The sequence below is a fragment of the Oryctolagus cuniculus genome, chromosome 1 (assembly GCF_964237555.1).
Source record: "Oryctolagus cuniculus chromosome 1, mOryCun1.1, whole genome shotgun sequence".
Classification (NCBI taxonomy): Eukaryota; Metazoa; Chordata; class Mammalia; order Lagomorpha; family Leporidae; genus Oryctolagus; species Oryctolagus cuniculus.
The window spans coordinates 42,107,428-42,127,394 of NC_091432.1; the positions used below are offsets into that span (position 1 = coordinate 42,107,428).

The 19,967-nt window shown below is 38.4% G+C and overlaps 1 pseudogene; it reads right to left on the minus strand.

Moving 5' to 3' along the window:
* Window positions 1-17,616: 17,616 nt before the first annotated feature.
* On the minus strand, window positions 17,617-18,369 carry LOC100352642 (high mobility group protein B3 pseudogene; annotated as a pseudogene).
* Window positions 18,370-19,967: the final 1,598 nt, after the last annotated feature.

Below are 19,967 nucleotides of genomic sequence, written 5' to 3' on the forward strand. Positions count from 1 at the left end.
TACTAGGATTTCTCTGTCCTTCTTCAAACCTGGGAAATTTTCTGCTAATATCTCACTAAAAAGACCTTCTAATCCTTTCTCTCTCTCCATGCCTTCAGGAATTCCTAGAACCCGAATGTTGGGTTTTTTAATAGTATCCTGCAGATTCCCAACAATATGTTTTAGATTTCTAATTTCCTCTTCTTTTCTTTGGTCTGACTGTATCCTTTCCTGTTCTCTGTCTTCTAAGTCCGATATTCTCTCTTCTGCTTCACCCATTCTGTTTGTAAGGCTCTCTAATGTGTTTTTTATTTGATCTATTGAATTCTTCACTTCATTATGATTTCTCGTCACTATCATAGTTTCCTGTTGTACTAGTTTTTTCATTTCATTTTGATTCCTCCTTAATATTTCATTTTCACGAGAGAGATTTTCTATCTTGTCCATTAAGGATTTCTGTAGTTCAAGAATTTGTTTTTGAGAACTTCTTAATGTTCTTATCAATTTTTTGAGATCTGCTTCTTGCATTTCTTCTATCTCATCATCTTCATAATCTTGAATTGGGGTGTCTTTTTCATTTGGGGACGTCATATTGACTTCCTTGTTTTTATTACCTTGGTTTTTGCATTTGTTATTTGGCATATTGGAGATATTTGGTTTCTTCACTGTGGTGCTTTTTCTTGTTATACTATGACTCTAGATTAAGTGGACTGTCTGTTTTTGATGGAGCCTTAAAAGCTTGAGATGGGTGTGGCCTGAGAGCTCTGTTTGGTGTGCCAAAGGTGACACTCCCAGGTTAGGCGTGGTAGATCTCTCTCTCTCTCTTTCTTTCTTTTTTTGATTCAAAAGGGAAGTAATTCTGCACAGCTGAACGAAGTTGGAGGTAGTTATCAGGCAAATGATGTACCCACAGGAGCCAGAGATCGGAAGCTCTTTCCCAAGGACCACACAGGGAATCTGTTCTGCCCTCAGAGTGGGCTCAAATTCTCCTTAAGTCTCCCACTGGGTTGCCAAAGTTACAGAATTGTAGTGTCTCTGGTGAGTACTCACGTGAATTCCGTGAGTTCTCTCCCCCACCGTCTCTTTTTTCACAGTCTCAGTTCAGTAGCACCACAAATTTACTAGGTCCTAATCTCCTGTTAATTCACCCCACCCAGAGTCAGGTTTTTCTGCTAGGCTCAGGGCCGGTGCAGACCTGAGGTCACCCTGCTTGTGACGTATGTCCAAGATGGTGCCTGCTCTTTGTCTTGCTCGCCTTTGAGAGGTGAGCGGAGAGAGAGAAACCCGTGTCTGTATCAGTCACTTTTTTTTCCTCTCTCTCTCTTCCAGTTAGCCTGGTGAAGTTCCCCCCCCCCCGGGGGTCGTTCCCTCTAGTCTCCTCTCTCCGCTTGCCTGCTGGTGTCTCGGGCTATTGAGGTTCGGCTCACCTCGCCTTCCAGTGCTGGTGTGTTGAGTCTGCTGCTGGTGTCCCGAACTGTGGGCTCCCACGCTCTCCACGCAGGTCCACTGTGAATCACGCGTTCTGGAAGAGTTTCTGCTGCTGTTTCCTCCCCTACTCTTCCTTGAATCTGCAGTATCTCCACTTTTATTAAACTGTCTCTCCCCAGACTATCCGTGTGCTCCCTTCCTATTCTGCCATCTTGCCTCCTCTCTTAAAAAATCTCAAAATTAAGACATTTTCTAAATAATACATCAAATTTTAACCTTAATTACTTTAAAGTACTGTTGAATTATTTTCCTACATGAACTGTTTATGAAAACATTTCTGTTAACAAACTCAAATAGTTTTTTCATAGAATATAAGGTGCTAAGAGTAGCAAAGTTTACATTTATACACATTTATCTCATTTATTTTTATTCAATTTACATTCAGTGATTACACCTAGATGACTTAAGATGCTGATATTATACCATATGTTTATCTGAATTAGGTCAAATTTATATCTACTCAGAATTCTACTCTTTTTATAAAACTCTGTCTGGAAATCAGTGACATAAACCAGAGACTGCAAAACCCACCTTAGAGCTAATTACTCATTGCTGTTTTTCATCCAGATCTGTAAAAACCAAGTCACAGAACAAGTTTGGCAAGTTACAAGGCAATTTTTAAGGCAGTTATCTTTCTAGATTCAAAAGAGAGAAATTCTTGAATATACATTTCAGAAGTGTCAACATAGATGGATCAGTACCCATGTTTGATGGAAGGGACAGAAAGATTCCAGAGACAAGGGAATAAAGGAGACAGGCAGGACAATTAAAAGAATTTACCTTCTGGGATTTTGGATGCAAACAGTACATTGGAAAGTGGCCACGAAACAGGAACATAAACCAATTATATCCATGAGGCATTAATAAGCCTTTCTTTAGCCGGACCAGAATCTCCTGCCCTAATGTTTCAAGTAGGAGACAGAGACAAGAATAACAGTGATGACAACTAGCACAATGACAAAAACAAATTATATGCAGGAAAGGCCTTTGTTTAATCAGACCAGAGTCTCCCATCCTAACACAGAAATGCTCAAAAGGAAAGGAGACTGTATTAGTGTCTCATCAGACCTCCAATACCCCAAAGAAATGTCTACTTACAAGTGGGATTAACGCAATTGTTCACTGAGGTGGAGCCGAGCCTCCCAGGTCAGTGAGTCAGGACATGGGACTCAGGAAGCACCTCCCCTCTGTCCAGAGCACCAACCTGGGAGGATTGGAGAGAGGTCTTCCAGAGAGTGGTCTCCATATCTCGCTGGGGCCTCCAAAATGTTGTAACTGAGCAAATTCAAACAGAGGAGCACCACACATTGATAAAATTTGCCAGTTATTTATTGCTGGTGGTGGAGAGCAATCTTACACCCTAAAGAACTCTCGACCCTGAAACTCAAAACAACAGGGTTTATAAAGACAAAACCACAAGAAGGGGAGGGGGAATACATGGTGCTAGGATCAGGGGAATACATGGTTACTAAGGTCAAGTTGACCTAAAGCCTTTGAAAAACTAATATCAATTTCAATCTTGTAATGGACAAATTACAACCTTAATATTAATCAAGGTATAGGCTATCTGTTTTAAGATTTATTTATTTATTTAAAAGGCAGAGATACAGAGAGGCAGAGGCAGAGAGAGAGAGAGAGATCTTCCATCTGCTGGTTCACTCCCCAACTAGCTGCAATGGCTGGAGCTATGCCAATCCGAAGCCAAGACCCAGGAGCTTCCTCTAGGTCCCCCATGTGGGTGCAGGAGACCAAGGACTTGGGCCATCTTCTACTGTTTTTCCAGGCCATAGCAGAGAGCTGGATTGGAAGTGGGACTCAAATCAGCACTCATATGGGATCTTGGAACTGCAGGTAGCAGCAGCTTTACCCACTATTCCACAGTGCCAGCCCCTAGGCTTTCTGTTTTAAGCTTGAGCAAGCATACTAGGCAATTTCTGTGTTCTTCCAAGTGGGATGCAGTGTATCATTATTGTCTAAGTGTTAAGATCATAGTTTCAGACCAGAGTCTTATAGTGGGGGCATGCTTTCTCAAGATGGAGTCCCTGGAGTCCCAGGTGTTCTAAAATGGAGTCCCTTCTGTCAAGGTGTTACTTCATTATTAATGTTAAGGTGCCTAGGTAGACATTAGATTAAGGTGCATAAAAGAAGCTGAAGATAATAGGAAATTTTTGAGGAAAGTTGGCAGTGGAATGACAAAAGAAATGTAGAAGCATGCCTTGGAAACAGTCCAGCGTTACACATCAAAAGTCTTGCCTTGTTTGATAACTTTGTAAAGTGAGTCTCAGTCCTCTCCCAGGGACAGTTTAGAGGGATCTTCCTCACTCTGCACCAAGGGGGCAGTTAGGTCCATGATGATGCTCTGGGAGGAATTTTAGAAATTCCATGCCCAGAAAGTCCTCCGACTACTTTTGCTGGCTTAACACTCTTTGATCCTGGTGTCAGGTTGCAAATATACTCATGATCTACAGGATCAAGGGACACAGATGTTGGAGGTGGAAGGTCAAAGTCAGAGGCAGGTGAGGACATCTACTTCTGCTGCTTTGGCCTTCTCACATCCCTAGAGTAACAAGATGACACACACTCACAATTCAGGGGTTCAAGGGATACCTTGAATCAAACACAAGTGGAATAAGGGAGCCTTGGAGGGCTTCTTTTTCCCTTTCATTTCACTTTGAGTGCTAGGGAATGCTCTGAGTAATGGATCTGAGATGTGGACACTGGGATCCATTTGCTCCTCACCCCTTAAAAAGAATAAAAGCAGATTGCTCAAAGATGGCCTACTGGCATACATGAAATAAAGACCAACCCAGGGAGACAGCAGCTAAAACTAACCTTGAGAAACACATGAGGTATTATCCCTGACCAGAGACCCCAGCGATATCTCTCAGCCCAGGATGGCAGCATCTTTTCTCCCAGGACCTCTGTTAGGTGGCAGGTGTCTCCATCACAATGACTCCTTCTCTCCTCTAAAAATTTGAATGTAAGATAACAGCCCAAATTAAACTCAGAGACATAAACTTTCACAGAGGTCCACTCCTCTGTCTTAATGGAATGTATTTTTGCTTTGTTGCCCTGGGAAGAGGTTCTGTACTTGTTTTTCTTGGACTTTAAGTTGAGCCCTTTCTAGAGGTCCACTTCTACTCTCCTTGTGAAATCCTTACTGCCTATCCTTACTGCTTAAGCCCTATTTGGGGAACCTCAAAAGTTTTCATATGCTTCTTCCTTTCCTATCACTGTCTCATTTTGGCAACAGCCTCATTGTGGGCACAAGTTGGACAGTTAAATGCCAAAAAGACACTGCCTCTGGAAATCCCCTGTGTCAGGATTACCTGGTTGTAGCCTAGATGGATCCTAGCCTCTACCATGCACAAGGCAAAGCCATGGTCTGTGAAAGTATATATTGTCTCCTGTGGCTCTCAATTGTCACCATTAGGGTACACATTGCTATTCCTCAAACTTGTCTTCCATTGTTTATCTGGGGATATTAAATCAGAGTAAAGCTGAACTGAAGGTCGTTGGTTAGGGCAACTTCCTAATAAGGCAAGATGGCCCTCATATTTGAAACACTAAGTATCTGTTGGCTAGAATCATTGAGTGACTTTTTTTTTTTAAATGTCTTTCTCTGTCTTTAATCCTAGGACCTCCCTTTGTCTCCTACAAAGTTTGAAAGCCTTTCCTTTCTTCTCTTTGCTCATTACCTTTTTTGAAACAATCTTGGATATTCTGACTTATTCTTGGCAAGAGAACAATTAAAATGATAAATATGCTTGTCTAATATCTTGGTTTCTTTATCTATATATAATTGCCAAGTACAAATTGGGTAAAGATGAAATAGTGTTTTAAAAATCACCTTAAGTACCCATGGTGTCTTAGATTCTATGTAAAGTACTACTTGGGTCTGTTGAAAAGCATGTTTTTATGTTGTTATATGAATAACAATTCAAGACTACTTTAAAAGGACTACATGGTCTGTCCAAAAAAAAAAAAAATGTAATTGTTCATTGTTTAGGCTGGCTAACCTTGAGAGTTCTCTGGGTCTGCCATTACCATATAACTTCATTTTTTTTAACATACTAACTTGATTTTAATTTTTATTTTGAACAGTGTGTTTATGGTCTGTCAGAGTTCTAAGTACAACTACCAGTGGGATAATGATGGCCTGACATTTTTAGATAAACAGTAAATTCCAGAAATAATCAGCCTAAGATCCACTTTTCCTAAAACCTCTTTATTGCTCAAATGTAGATGAAAGTGTTTCTGACTCCAGGCCATCAATTCCCTCCCTCTCAGCATGGGACCAGATAACACCAAACAACCAGGACCAAGTACATCCAGCAACCTAGGACAAATAGAGTCTAGCTGTAAAATGACTAGTCAATGGTGCTTTCAAGAAAAAGATGACAAGGAGGGAATATGGGAGTTAAGATAAAATCTTTGGTGTCAACCCTAAACCAATACATAAAGCTGAGAGGTTATGGAAGAAGGCTTCTTATGCATTGTTGTCTTATAGCTGTCCTTGTTATAACAGTTCCCTAAAATGCTCTAAATGTATTTATAATTGCTCAAGGGCAAACTTAAATGGGTCGTTGAGTGAGTAGTTAATGGAAGAGCTTTAAGTATTTTAGGTCTACAAGAACTTCCAGAATCCAATGGCAGCTACTACTGAGAAAATTTGGAAGATGGAAATTTTGGTTATGATCTCTCCTATCTCTTTTTCTATATGTCCTCCTTATCATATTCTTGATCCTACTCTTTAGCCCATTCCTCCTTAACTGTCCTACTAACATAATTTCCTTTTGTCTAATCAAACTGGGTGGTCATGAAACTGGAACCTCGCATGCAGAATTTGTTCTACAGGAGACTCCAAGATAGGACTCTGAAAGAACCCTGACCCATCCCTCAATACTGTACTTTTCCAGCTTGAGACAGTCAGAGCAGTTGTTTCCTTTTTCCCTTATGACAATTAGGGACATCTCTTCAGAAGGGGGAATTATGGAGATGAGAGACAGATATGTTGTTCATCCAGACAGGTAGAGAAGAACAAGAGGTCCAAAGAAAGAATAATGCAATCACCAGAATCACTGGATGAGGTGACATCTGCCAAATGCTAACACCACTGTGGACTTGGTAGGGTACTATTGAGTTCCCTACGCAAAATGGGCTACCCCAGTTCTGAGCTCTGAGTGATTCTGATCTCTGAGTGGCTCAGGAAGAGTGCTTCAGTTTTGCAGGGTTATGATGGGGAAAGAGACAGAAAGCGGGAAAACGCGGTTGTGGGGGGGGGGGGAGACTGAGGGAGAGAGAGAGAACCTCTCAGAAGCTAAGCTTCACTTTCAAGTTGCCCACAATTGCCTGGGCATGGCTGGGGTCAAATTCGGAATTTGAGAACATAATCCATGTTTCCCAAATGATTGGCAGGAATCCAATTACTTGAACCATGACTGCTGCCTTCCAGAGTTTTCATTTGAAGGAAGTTGGAATTAGAAGCCAGAGCTGAGAATATATTTTAGGTAATCCAAAGTAGAATAAACATTCCTAACTGCTAGACTAAGCACCATCCCTTTTATTGTTTTAAATAAGTTATAGAAATACATAATAATCTTCAAAGTTAGACCCAACATTCAAAGCAAATTTAGTAATCCTTTTGAACTACTAAATCCCATAAAAAATTAAATTTAACATAATCTACTATTATTTTTCTTTAATTAGTCATCAAATAAATGTGAAAGTGCCTACCTAATGTGTCCTATGCTTTTTAATGATCATGCAAAGATGAAGAGTGATCTATGCCTATCAACTAGTTTGTAGAACAGCAAAGAAATAAGCCAATAAATAGTTTCAATATAATATCCTAGGAATCACAGAACTAGACACATTTAAAATGGCCAAATGATATGGATTCTCCAGTTAACTATTAGGATGATGGGAAGGCACATTTTAAGATATAATGCTCAAGCTATTTCCATAGAAAATTTCCCTCTGTCTCGGACTCGGCTGCTGTCTGCCTATGTGTCCCTTTCATCTGTATCTCCAGGCTTATTTACCTTCAGTACATATGCTTACCTGAAATTATGACTCCTACTGACACCAAGAAAGATTCATAAACAAAAAGATAAAATTTTAGAAATCATCAGATGTGGTATCAGATTAAGTGAAAATCAAACAAGGAGATGAATTTAATGAAAAACTGAGGGTAATAAACCAACAGATAACAGACTCTAATCCATGAATTATGTCTAAAGAAAAACCAGTCTTTACATGTCTCTTCCTGGACATGCACACTTGTCAATAAGGCTTCTAGCAAATTTTAATATTAAAATAGGAAATCAGTGCATTTGCAGCATTTGTTTAGCACTATCAATGAGATTATGCTTTTTACTTTTTTAATTCGAGATCAGAAAGTGACAGTGAGAGAAAGAAAGAGAAAGCTCCCATTCTCTGGTTCACTCTTCCAATGTCCAAAACAAGTGGAACTGATGCCAAACTAAAGCTTGAGGCCAGAATTCAAGTAGGGATCCAGCTATTTTGAGCCATTGCCATTTTTACTCAGGGTGCATAATGGCAGGTAGCAGGAATTGGGAGCAAAATTGGGACTCCATCCCAGGCACTTCTACAGGATGCTGGTTTCCCAAAATCATCTTGAGTGCAAGATCAAACAACAGCTCCTCACACCAACATTTTTAACACACTGTTCGGCAAATCCAATACAAGTGCAATTATTTTTTTAGATGCAGCATGTATTTCATTGCAAGTGTTTCTGTCTAATCATCAGATAAAATGTTAAAAAAAAATCCCTTAATTCCACTTTGGTTCATTCAAAATATCTTGTATTTCATTTTAAATGAAAATAAAATTAATATTATAAGAAAAAAATTTATGATTTAAAGATAAATGTTTCCTAAACATTGCATTCAAACACTAAATATTACCAGCCTTAAAATCATATTGGTGAGGCCGGCGCCGCGGCTCACTAGGCTAATCCTCCGCCTAGCGGCGCCGGCACACCGGGTTCTAGTCCCGGTCGGGGCGCCGGATTCTGTCCCGGTTGCCCCTCTTCCAGGCCAGCTCTCTGCTGTGGCCCGGGAGGGCAGTGGAGGATGGCCCAAGTGCTTGGGCCCTGCACCCCATGGGAGACCAGGAAAAAGCACCTGGCTCCTGGCTCCTGCCATCGGATCAGCGCGGTGCGCCGGCCGCAGCGCGCCGGCCGCGGCGGCCATTGGAGGGTGAACCAACGGCAAAGGAAGACCTTTCTCTCTGTCTCTCTCTCTCTCTCGCTGTCCACTCTGCCTGTCAAAAAAAAAAAAAAAAAAAATTAAAAAAAAAAATCGTATTGGTGAAAATTTTTCAAAAGTGAATACTTTGTTTAACATAAGCCACACATAAATTTTTCATTCCCTCTGATTAATCAACAGATATACATACTCAAAACTAGGAACAGAAATTTGGAAGAATAAACAAGGGGATAAGGAGTAAAAGAGTAAAGATGAACAATAGAGACAGAGTTGGAACTAACAGACATAATCACAATGCAATATGAGAGAACTTGGAAAATAGGAGGATTTTGGGGGAGTTAAGCCTCTTCTCTAATTTTGCAAAGGAAGATATAATTCCCTGGTTATCAGAGAACACACAGCAAAGTAGTCACAGAGCCAGAAGAACAACCATTTTATTTTTAGCAGAGTGTTCTGAAATCCAAAGATATATTTTTGTTATTCTGGCAGTCTACTATATAATTACTTTCTACTCAATTTGTATTTATGATTTTTCATATGTCATTTAAAATACTGTGAGTTTTGTTATTATTCAACCAAATTTAACAATATAAAAGCTGTGGAAACACAGTCTGATTAGAATCGACAGAATCCTATTATTTCATTTCAATATCATTTAAAAAAAGGTATCTGATCATTTTCAAAACAGTACAATAAATGATCAAGCTTGCAAATTTATAAGGTTTCTTACTAGGAACAACCCTTAGTCTTCAAATGAGATGTAACTTTTTTTGGCAAACTGTATTGCTTTATTTATTTCACAAATGCAAAAAGGATCTACTTATTGGGAGAGCTTTTCAATAAGAAGGAGGAAAGCAAAGGGAAATTCAATAGTTTACTTCAATTTAGAATGTGAAAAACTTTAAATATAGTTATTATTTTTCCTTATCACTGTTTACATTCTATTTTGATGCATGTAAATTAGACCTGAAAAATCTGTCCTTAACCTATCCACCCTCAAAAGAAAACACTTTGGAGTTTTGCTTTAGTCATATTCTTCACTTTGCTTTGTTTCTCTTTATGTAACTGTCTTTGTGGGCTGAATATTGTGATTTATTGTGAGATAATTAATGTATAATTTTTCCAGTTTAAGCTCACATTCTTTTTCAAGTTTGATTTATGAGAGGAGCACAGGGACAGCAAGTTAATAAATGCCCTGTTCTCTCTTTCTGTCCTCCAAATATCAATGACTCAATAAATATTTTAATTAAATTATTCCATCAATACCTGATATTGAAATTGATCTGTTCACTTACCAAGAATTTTGCTCCTGTATACCCTATATCAACAACCATTTAACTCTTTGCTGACACATCTACAGCATCTGGCGAGCTGGTATTAAAAGATAAGTCTGAAAATTGGGAGTAAATGCCAAAGTTGCTATTAAGTTGATTTTTATGTTGAAACTTCATGTCATTTTATGGATTTTGTGGAAATATGCCAGTTGTGTTTCATGGAGATAGATAAAAATTACCCTCGTATAAAAGAAAGGTAAAACAATATAGCTGTCTACATGAAAGGAAGCAACTAGCACAGCTGTTCAACCACATACTATTTATCCATTAGTGTTCATCATGGATTTCTGGCTTCTGTATCATCATTTTCCACATGTCTACATATCAGAATAAAGAGTCAAATAATATATAGGAGAAAATTCAGGATAGCTAAATTTTATACTGCAGTATATGTGATGTTAGTGGTTCTTGAGTTCTAAAGACAATAATAAAGGAATGTTATACCCTTGTTTGCACACATATGCATATATGTTACTTCAGTTATTAATATGAATTGAATTATCATTCAGTAGTTTGTTCTCTGAAGAAAATAGGTTATTGTCTAGAGCAGCAGAGGTGTAAGGGTTTCAAATACAGTACCAAGTGCAGTTTCTCTGCTATACGAATTTGCTGATGTGTTGAAGTGGCAATTCATTAATCATTTCCATTTTTTGTTCTTTTCTTATAGAGCTCCTATCTACTACTGAGACAGTTAAAAAATTGTTATAATACTGAGAAAGTGGAATAGTTTTCAAATACTTTCTGTACTTTTTTCTTTTCTCACTATTTATATCCTTTATAAGGCCCATTAACTTCAGTAGATATTAGTGAAAACTTGGGAAATTATTTTTTAAATTATTTTTATGTAGTGAAAAGATGCATACTATGTTATTCCTAGTCTAATGTATTTTGCTAATTGAGAAATTAATTCTGATTGTTTTCTCATCTCTCTCAAATCTCCCTGTCTTCTAATGTTTAGACAGAAATCAGTTGTGTCTGTTTGCTTGTCCTCTAGAAAGTAAAATTTTCAATATACCTGTCCTTTAAATTCTTCTATAAAATTCTCGCCAGTAGAATGCAACAACACATCAGAAAGATCATCCACCCAGACCAAGTGGGATTTATCCCTGGTATGCAGGGATGGTTTAATGTGCGCAAGACAATCAATGTGATACACCACATTAACAGACTGCAGAAGAAAAACCATATGATTATCTCAATAGATGCCGAGAAAGCATTTGATAAAATACAACACCCGTTCATGATGAAAACTCTAAGCAAACTGGGTTTGGAAGGAACATTCCTCAATACAATCAAAGCAATCTATGAAAAACCCACAGCCAACATCCTATTGAATGGGGAAAAGTTGGAAGCATTTCCACTGAGATCTGGGACCAGACAGGGATGCCCACTCTCACCACTGCTATTCAATATAGTTCTGGAGGTTCTAGCCAGAGCTTTTAGGCAAGAAAAAGAAATTAAAGGGATACAAATTGGGAAGGAAGAACTCAAACTATCCCTCTTTGCAGATGACATGATTCTTTATTTAGGGGACCCAAAGAACTCTACTAAGAGACTATTGGAACTCATAGAAGAGTTTGGCAAAGTAGCAGGGTATAAAATCAATGCACAAAAATCAACAGCCTTTGTACACACAGACAATGCCATGGCTGAAAAAAAGAAAACAAATTAACATTTTGCACTAGGGTTTTTTTTCAGTAAGCTCTCATAAGAATGAATAATTATGCAATTTTAAAAGCTTGGTTCACTTTAATTATATGTGCAACAGTAGATTCCAGTAGATTACTTTATATTTTTTGTTTAGAAAACAAAAGCTACAAATACTCCCTCTCCCATTCCATTCACATCAAGATTCATTTTCGTTTCTCTTTATATACAGAAGATCAGTTTAGCATACATTAAGTAAAGATTTCAACAGTTTGCTCCCACACAGAAACATAAAGTGAAAAATACTGTTTGAGTACTAGTTATAGCATTAAATCTCAATGTACAGCACACTAAGGACAGAGATCCTACATGAGGAGTAAGTGCACAGTGACTCCTGTTGTTGACTTAACCAATTGACACTCTTGTTTATGGCATCAGTAATCACCCTAGGCTCTTGTCATGAGCTGCCAAGGCTATGGAAGCCCCCTGAGTTCACTGACTCTGATCATATTTAGACAAGGCCATGGTCAAAGTGGAAGTTCTCTGCTCCCTTCAGAGAAAGGTACCTCCTTCTTTGATGACCCATTCTTTCCACTGGGATCTCACTCATGGAGATCTTTCATTTAGTCCCCCCCCCCCCCAGAGTGTCTTGGCTTTCCATGCCTGAAATACTCTCATGGGCTTTTCAGCCGGATCCACATGCCTTAAGGGCTGATTCTGAGGCCAGAGTGCTGCTCAGGACATCTGCCATTCTATGGATCTGCTGTGTATCTCACTTCCCATGTTGGATCATTCTCTCCTTTTTTTGATTCTATCAGCTAGTATTTGCAGACACTAGTCTTGTTTATGTGATCCCTTTGATTCTTAGTCCTATCATTATGATCAATTGTGAACAGAAATTGATCACTGGGACTAGTGAGATGGCATTGGTACCTGCCACCTTGATGGGATTGAATTGGAATCCCCTGGTATGTTTCTAACTCTACCGTTTGAGGTAAGTCAGCTTGAGCATGTTCCGAATTGCACATCTCTTCCCTCTCTTATTCCCACTCTTATATTTAACTGTGATCACTTTTCAGTTAAGTTTCAGCACCTAACAAGAATTGTGTATTGATTACAGTATTCAACCAAAAGTATTAAGTAGAACAAACAAACAAAAATACTAAGAGGGATAACATATCAAGTTGCTCAAAGCAGTCAGGGTGAGGGCTGATCAAGTCACCGTTTCTCATAGTGTTCATTTCACTTTAACAGGTTTCCTTTTTGGTGCTCAGTTAGTTGTCACCTACCAAGGAGAACAAGTGGCATTTGTCCCTTTGGGATTGGCTTATTTCACTCAGCATAATGTTTTCCAAACTCCTAACAGGGATCACTTTTCAGTTAAAATTTAAACACCTAAGAATAATTGTGTGTTAATTACAGAGTTCAACCAATGGTACTAGAACAAAAAAAATACTATAATGGATAAAGTATTACATTGTACATCAACCGTCAGGACAAGAGCCAATCAAGTCATTGTTTCTCATAGTGTCCATTTCATTTCAACAAGTTTCTCCTGTGGTGCTCAGTTAGTTGTCGCCGATCAGGGAGAACATGTGAACAAATACAGGTTTTAAGAAACATATCTATTTTTAAAAACTTGAATGTGATCACTTTCAAAAGGGAAAAAAAATGGATAGAAATAGCAGTGACAGCAATACAGTGACATAAGTTAAAAAATCATGGGAGACCACGAGAAGCACCTGGCTCCTGGCTTTGGATCAACGCAGTGCAGTGGCCATTGAGGGGTAAAACAACGGAAAAGGAAGACCTTTCTCTCTGTCTCTCACTCTCCCTGTCCACTCTGCCTGTCAAAAAAATCATATGAATTAGTATAAAAATGTTAGCAAGAAGTCTATGTGAAAAATATTTCATTTCATCTTAGGTTTTGAGAAGTAAATGCAATCACCATCTAGATATCTAATTAGGTGACCTTAATGTAATTCAGTGTTAATATCGAAATAAAAATGATCTATCTGTACTTTTTTAATTATCTAGTTTGGCTTGATTTGATTCTAAAACTAATCTTTGTAGCCTCCAATGACCTCTTAGCTGTTCTTTCTTTATGAAATGCTTCACATTCTTTAGTGCTAAGGTATAACACTATATATGAAAATATATCCAAACTTCAAGCCAAAATATCCTGATTTCTAGTTTTCTTCCTACTACATTGTATCAGTATTTCTACCATCTTCTTATTGTGTTCTTCCTTATGCAATAATTAGTTGTGTATAAAGCTCTCTTTCATCAGGTGGTGTGTTTTTTCAAGATAGTATTATGGGTTTCTACTCTGTTCAAGCTTCTATTTGTACTTTCTTCCTTTCCTTATTAAACATTATTGCTGAGAGCAATCAACAGATTTTTTCATCTATAAAATTTATCAATATACAAGATGCAAAGATAATACATATGTCAAGTGTTTAACGTTCTTTTTTTATTTAAAGATTTATTTATTTACTTGAAAGTCAAAGTTACACAGAGAGAAGAGAGGCAGAGAGAGAGAGAGGTCCTCCATCCGATGGTTCACTCCCCAGATGGCCAGAATGGCCGGAGCTGTGCAGATCTGAAGCCAGGAGCCAGGAGCTTCCTCCGGGTCTCTCACGAGGGTTCAGGGGCCCAAGGACTTGGGCCATCTTGTACTGCTTTCCCAGGCCATAGTAGAAAGCTGGATCGGAAGTGGAGCAGCCAGGACTCAAAAAAGCAACCATATGGGATGCTGGCGCTTCAGGCCAGGGCATTAACCTGCTGTGCCACAGAGCCGGCTCAACACTCCTATAAGAATCATTAATTTGAAATTATTTTCCTCATGTAATAGAATAAAGCAAGTAACAAATTATATTCATTAATGGTTTTCAGAACCAATAATTTCCATTGATAGAGAGGACCATGATTATTATCAAGGAAATTGGAATAAGAACTACAGTGTCTAAATTGAATTGAGAATATTCCTTTGTACCTAACATTTTAAAATTGTGTTTCTTCAAGTTCTTTCCAGTGAAACTGTATGGAAGAAATATCTTTGCAGATTAATGATTACCCTTAAATTATTGATTTTCTATCATAAAAGCTTCCAATGAAACAAATGAGAACTACTTAGAGATATATCTGATTGTCAACATGACTTTTCTATTCTTTTTATAAAGAGTCAACCTGTTCCAAATGTTCCTTTTGGTCTACCATTGTCAGACTGTAAATTGAAGTAAATTCTTTGTTTTAAAATTTTTATTTTGTTTTGACTGTCTCTGTTTTAGTGTTTCTTCAAGGAAACTATTTGTCTTCTATCCATGGGAAGGGAACTTCTTTGATTTCTGTTTCCTCTACAAAAGTGTCTGCCATTTATAGATCAGTGTTAGAGAGCATTTCACTGCATCATTTCCATACCACCTTTACCCACAGGATGTGTGAATTAGCAGACTTGAGAAATTCCTCTGTAGATCACACTCTGTGAATAGCCATGCATAGTTTCTAAGGAGAAACTCACAGGTTTCAGTAAACTGAGCCTGTAAGATTTTAATCTTAATTTGAGAGCTATAGAAAAGCAAAATTTTCCCTCTGCTGCGGGTCTATGGATTCCTATAAATATGAATAATAGTTTCATATTTTTTTCTCACCTTGCCAACCCTCGTCACCCAAAGAATCCTAAACTTTTGATTAATAATTTTCATTTACTTGACCCGTGTGCCTATTCCTACCCTCAGTGAATATTCACTGTGGTATCATTACAAAAGTAGAACTGAGAGGAAGACAGAGTAAGAACCATAATCACTTCAGAATGTTTTAAGAATTTTTCTGAGTATTTGTTTAAAGTTTTTATATTTTTTCTTCATCATGTAAAATACAGACATATACTACTTCAAAAAGTTCATGGAAAGTGGCACTAAAGGATAAATTTATTTTGGTAGAAAATTGCATTTGAAACCCATGAATGGCTTTTTTCATAATATACATTATCCATGAGGCTTTTGAAATGCTCTTGTATTACAATTACAAAATTTTATACATATTCTAACTATCATTGATCATGTTTCTATAGAATATAACAAAGAAATTGTATACAGAATTCCTTTATCAGCCACATATCAATCCAAAGAAAAAAAGATTACTGCCTAGATTTTTAAATTAACTCCCTTTACCTGCCATTAGTGTCTGTCAGACAACTTCTTGAAGACTAGAGTAGTGCAACACAGACAAATTGGTCATGAGTAAATAAGTGATCTTAGTTAAAACTTGAGAAAGTTAATTGTAGACATTTATCTTCATGTCAGTCTCATAACAGCATGGCTCTTCTTTGTGTTAAAGTGGTCAAAGTGTCCCTGAGACTAAAAAATTTATCCGTTTCTTGGTTTGTTGAAATAAGGATATTGAAAGAGGGCTTATAATTTCCTACTATTCTGAAGTCTACAGAAAATTACAGACATAAGTACCCTGGTTATTTCATTTTTTTGAAAGCACTACATATTTTACATTAAAAATGTAATTGAATTACTCGGGTTTTATGATTTTATTGGGAATTTCTTCACCTTGGGAATGTTGAAGACATTGTAGTTATAGATGGCATTTCCCTCATTTTTAAAATATTTGAATGGGTGTGGTAGGATCAAATTTAGAACATTAGGATTAGATCTATTTTGTTTCCTCAATCTATTATACATTTAAAAAGTCCTATTTTCATATAAGTGATTATTTTGTAAAGAACTCATTTCTTCAACGGTATTTTCACACATGAAATAGACTTTTTTTTTTTTTTTTTGACAGGCAGAGTTAGAGAGAGAGAGACAGAGAAAGGTCTTCCTTTTTCCGTTGGTTCACCCCCTAAATGGCTGCTATGGCCGGCGCACTGTGCCCATCCGAAGCCAGGAGCCAGGCATTTCCTCCTGACCTCCCACGCAGGTGCTGGGCCCAAGCATTGGGCCATCCTCCACTGCCTTCCCGGGCCACAGCAGAGAGCTGGACTGGAAGAGGAGCAACCAGGACAGAATCCAGCCCCCCAACCGGGACTAGAACCCAGGATGCCGGCGCAGCAGGCAGACGATTAGCCAAGTGAGCACGGCGCTGGCCCGAAATAGACACCCCCCCTTTTTTTTTTTTAATGTAATACTGTTTATTTAACTTCAAAAACATTTGAGCATTCTAAACATACAAAAAAAATAACAGAATATTGCAAAGTCTTTTAAGTACAGAAGGTTCTTGAACTTGCATCGATGGCAGTGGCTCTTCACTTTGCTGAAACTGAAGAGTTCTACAGTTTGTTTAAAAAAAAAAAACACAGTTGAAAAACTACTGCAGATAACTAAAAAAACAAAAACAAAAACAAAAACAAAACCCAACCCTTTTCATGCCAGCTGACCCCCTTTTTATCCACAGCTACGAATGGCAGCAGAATGTTATGTCACTATATACAAAAACAAGACAACCTGAAGCGAAATCGATGCCCACTGCAGTGTAGACAGGTCCAGCCTCGCAGTGCACGTCCTGAGCTTCGGCCCCTGCACAGGCACCTGCTCCACAGCCTCAGTGCCACGCAAGGAGCATCGGGAGTTTGTCTCAGTTGTTTTGCTCTTTTTACAAACTATAGATATGTACAGTCGGTAATTCAGGAGCTCTAGCCCACAACCAGAGAGTTAACACCACCTTACAAAGTAAATGAAAATGCCAGAAAGATCTTGAAATGCCTTGTCACACCAACAGCAAAGTGCACAGAGTGAGGAGAACACGCGAGTGCCTTTTCCTTTTAAAAATGTTTGGAAATATTTACAACTTTGGTACAGTTTCAGGGTGCTCCAGACACCCATGGCCACGTCATGTAAACCACTGACAATTTCTAGAGTTCTTCGAGAAACTACAATATGATCAGATCAAATTCTTGTTAATTAAACCTAATGAGGGCAATAGACACGTCTCCAATGAGAGGCGTGCCAGTCCCGGCGCTCCCCTACTCTAAGGTATTCACAAGGAGACAGAACAACAGTTTTTTATTCATCTTCCTCCTCCTCCTCCTCCTCTTCCTCCTCATCATCTTTGTCTTCCTCTTCCACCTTTTTCCGGGCAACTTTCGCAGGACCCTTTGCACCATCAAACTTTCCTTTAGATTTATAGTTGGCAACATCCTTTTCGTACTTCTCCTTGAGCTTTGCCGCCTTGGTGATGTACCGCTGCTTTTCACTGTCGCTCAGGTTATTCCACATCTCCCCCAGCTTTTTGGCCACATCACCAATAGAGATTCCAGTGTTTGTGGATTTGATCTTGGGGTGGAATTCTGAACAGAAGAGGAAGAATCCAGACGGTGGTCTTTTAGGGGCACTGGGGTCCTTTTTCTTCTTGCTGCCCTTAGCTGGTCCATAATCCTTCATTTCCCGATCATAACGTACTTTATCCGCCTTCGCCATTTCATCAAATTTAGACTTTTCATTCCCAGACATTGTCTTCCACCTCTCAAAGCACTTCTTGGAAAATTCTGCGAAGTTGACAGGGACCTCTGGGTTTTTCTTTTTGTTTTCCTCTCTGCAAGTCTGCACAAAGAAGGCTTAAGTAGACATCTCGCCCTTGGGCTTCTTGGGGTCACCTTCAGCCATCCTGACTGTATTGTTCGCTAGTCTGGGCAGCGCAAGGCAGGACGCGCTGCTCAGCGCTCCCCAGCCTCCCGCTAGCTGCCTCCAACCGCCCTTTTTAGTATTTGTATCAGTTTTTTTGAAAAAGAAACTACTTTATTACAAAATATTTGGCATAATGGTTTTCATCTTCTCAGCATATTAAAATCAGTTAATATTGATTTTTTAATTAGAACTCAGGTGCACGGAATGGTTTAGGGAGAATCCTTTGTACCAGGCACAGAGTCATCTTTGACCCATATTTACTTGTTCACTTAGTTAATATAATGAACATTGCTACCGAACATTCAGCTCACCACTTACTTTCATATATAAATTCCTATACTAATTTTGTCTTCCATAGAAATGAAAGTGCTGTTCTCCACTGCATTTTTTTTTTTTTGTAATTTTGACAGACAAAGTTGGACAGTGAGAGAGACAGAGAGAAAGGTCTTCCTTCCATTGGTTCACTCCCCACATGGAGGATTAACCAAGTGAGCCATGGCGCTGGCCCAGGATATTTTTTTTTTTTTTTGATATGTAAGCATGTATATGCCTGGAAAATAGTGGGTTTTTACTGGTCTTATCCTTCATAAACAGAAATTATAAAATATTTCCTTACTTATTATTAGATTTTAACATATATTCACATTACCTAGTAGCTGTGATTTGTTTATTTTCATTTGCATAAGCTATCCCATTGTGTACAAATGCCACAAAAAATGCCATATTATTTCTTTACATGTGGATCTTTTCCCAGTCTTTTGCTGTTGTTGTTTTTACCTTTTTGTTTTCTCTTATTTTTTCATCATTTAATTTCTTTTCTGCTGTTTACTAATGCTACTATAAACATTCTTCAATATACATTTTATTTAAAAATTGAATTTAGGGATGTGCTTAGGAACTGAAATGTTTCTCACCAGGAAAACTTCCATGATCCAGAGGAGACAAAGTATAGTGAGAGTAATTCAAAATGGTTGACAGGGGAGGGGGCTAGGCTAGTAGTTAAGTCACCAATTAAGACACCTGCGTCCCATATTGGAGGACCTGGGTTTGATACCAAGCTCCAGATCCTGACTCACTCTTTCTGTTAATGCAGAACCTGGGGAGAAAGTGGTGATGGATCAAGTAATTGAGCTCCTTCCACTCATGTGGCAGATCTAGTTTGAGTTCCCAGCTTCAGGCTTTGACCTGGCCCAGTCTCCCGCCATTGCCAGCATTTGGGGGATGGACCAGTGAATGGAAGCTCTCCATCTCTATGTCTACCTGTCTCTCTGCTTGTCAAATAACAAGTAATTTTTAAAAATTGATTAATAGAAAAGGGACAGAATGAATATCAGTTATAATGTCAACTACAGAATGAATATCAATTACAATATCAACTGCAGTGATCAGCAATAGCTCATCTTTTTAAGCATCCTTTTCTAGGTTTTTCCCCCAGAAATTGAAAATAATCACCACCTGGAAGAACTTTGACAGGACATAACAAACATAACGTGACATAGAAATAGAGAAGTGCAAAGGGTGAACTATAATGGATCCATTACTGTGACTATTTTGGGAGGACTACTTTTCATCTACTCTAGTCACTTTTCCTATACTAACAAAGATCTATAAGTATATGTGTTTATATTAATCTGGGGAGACCTTTAGCCAAAAAA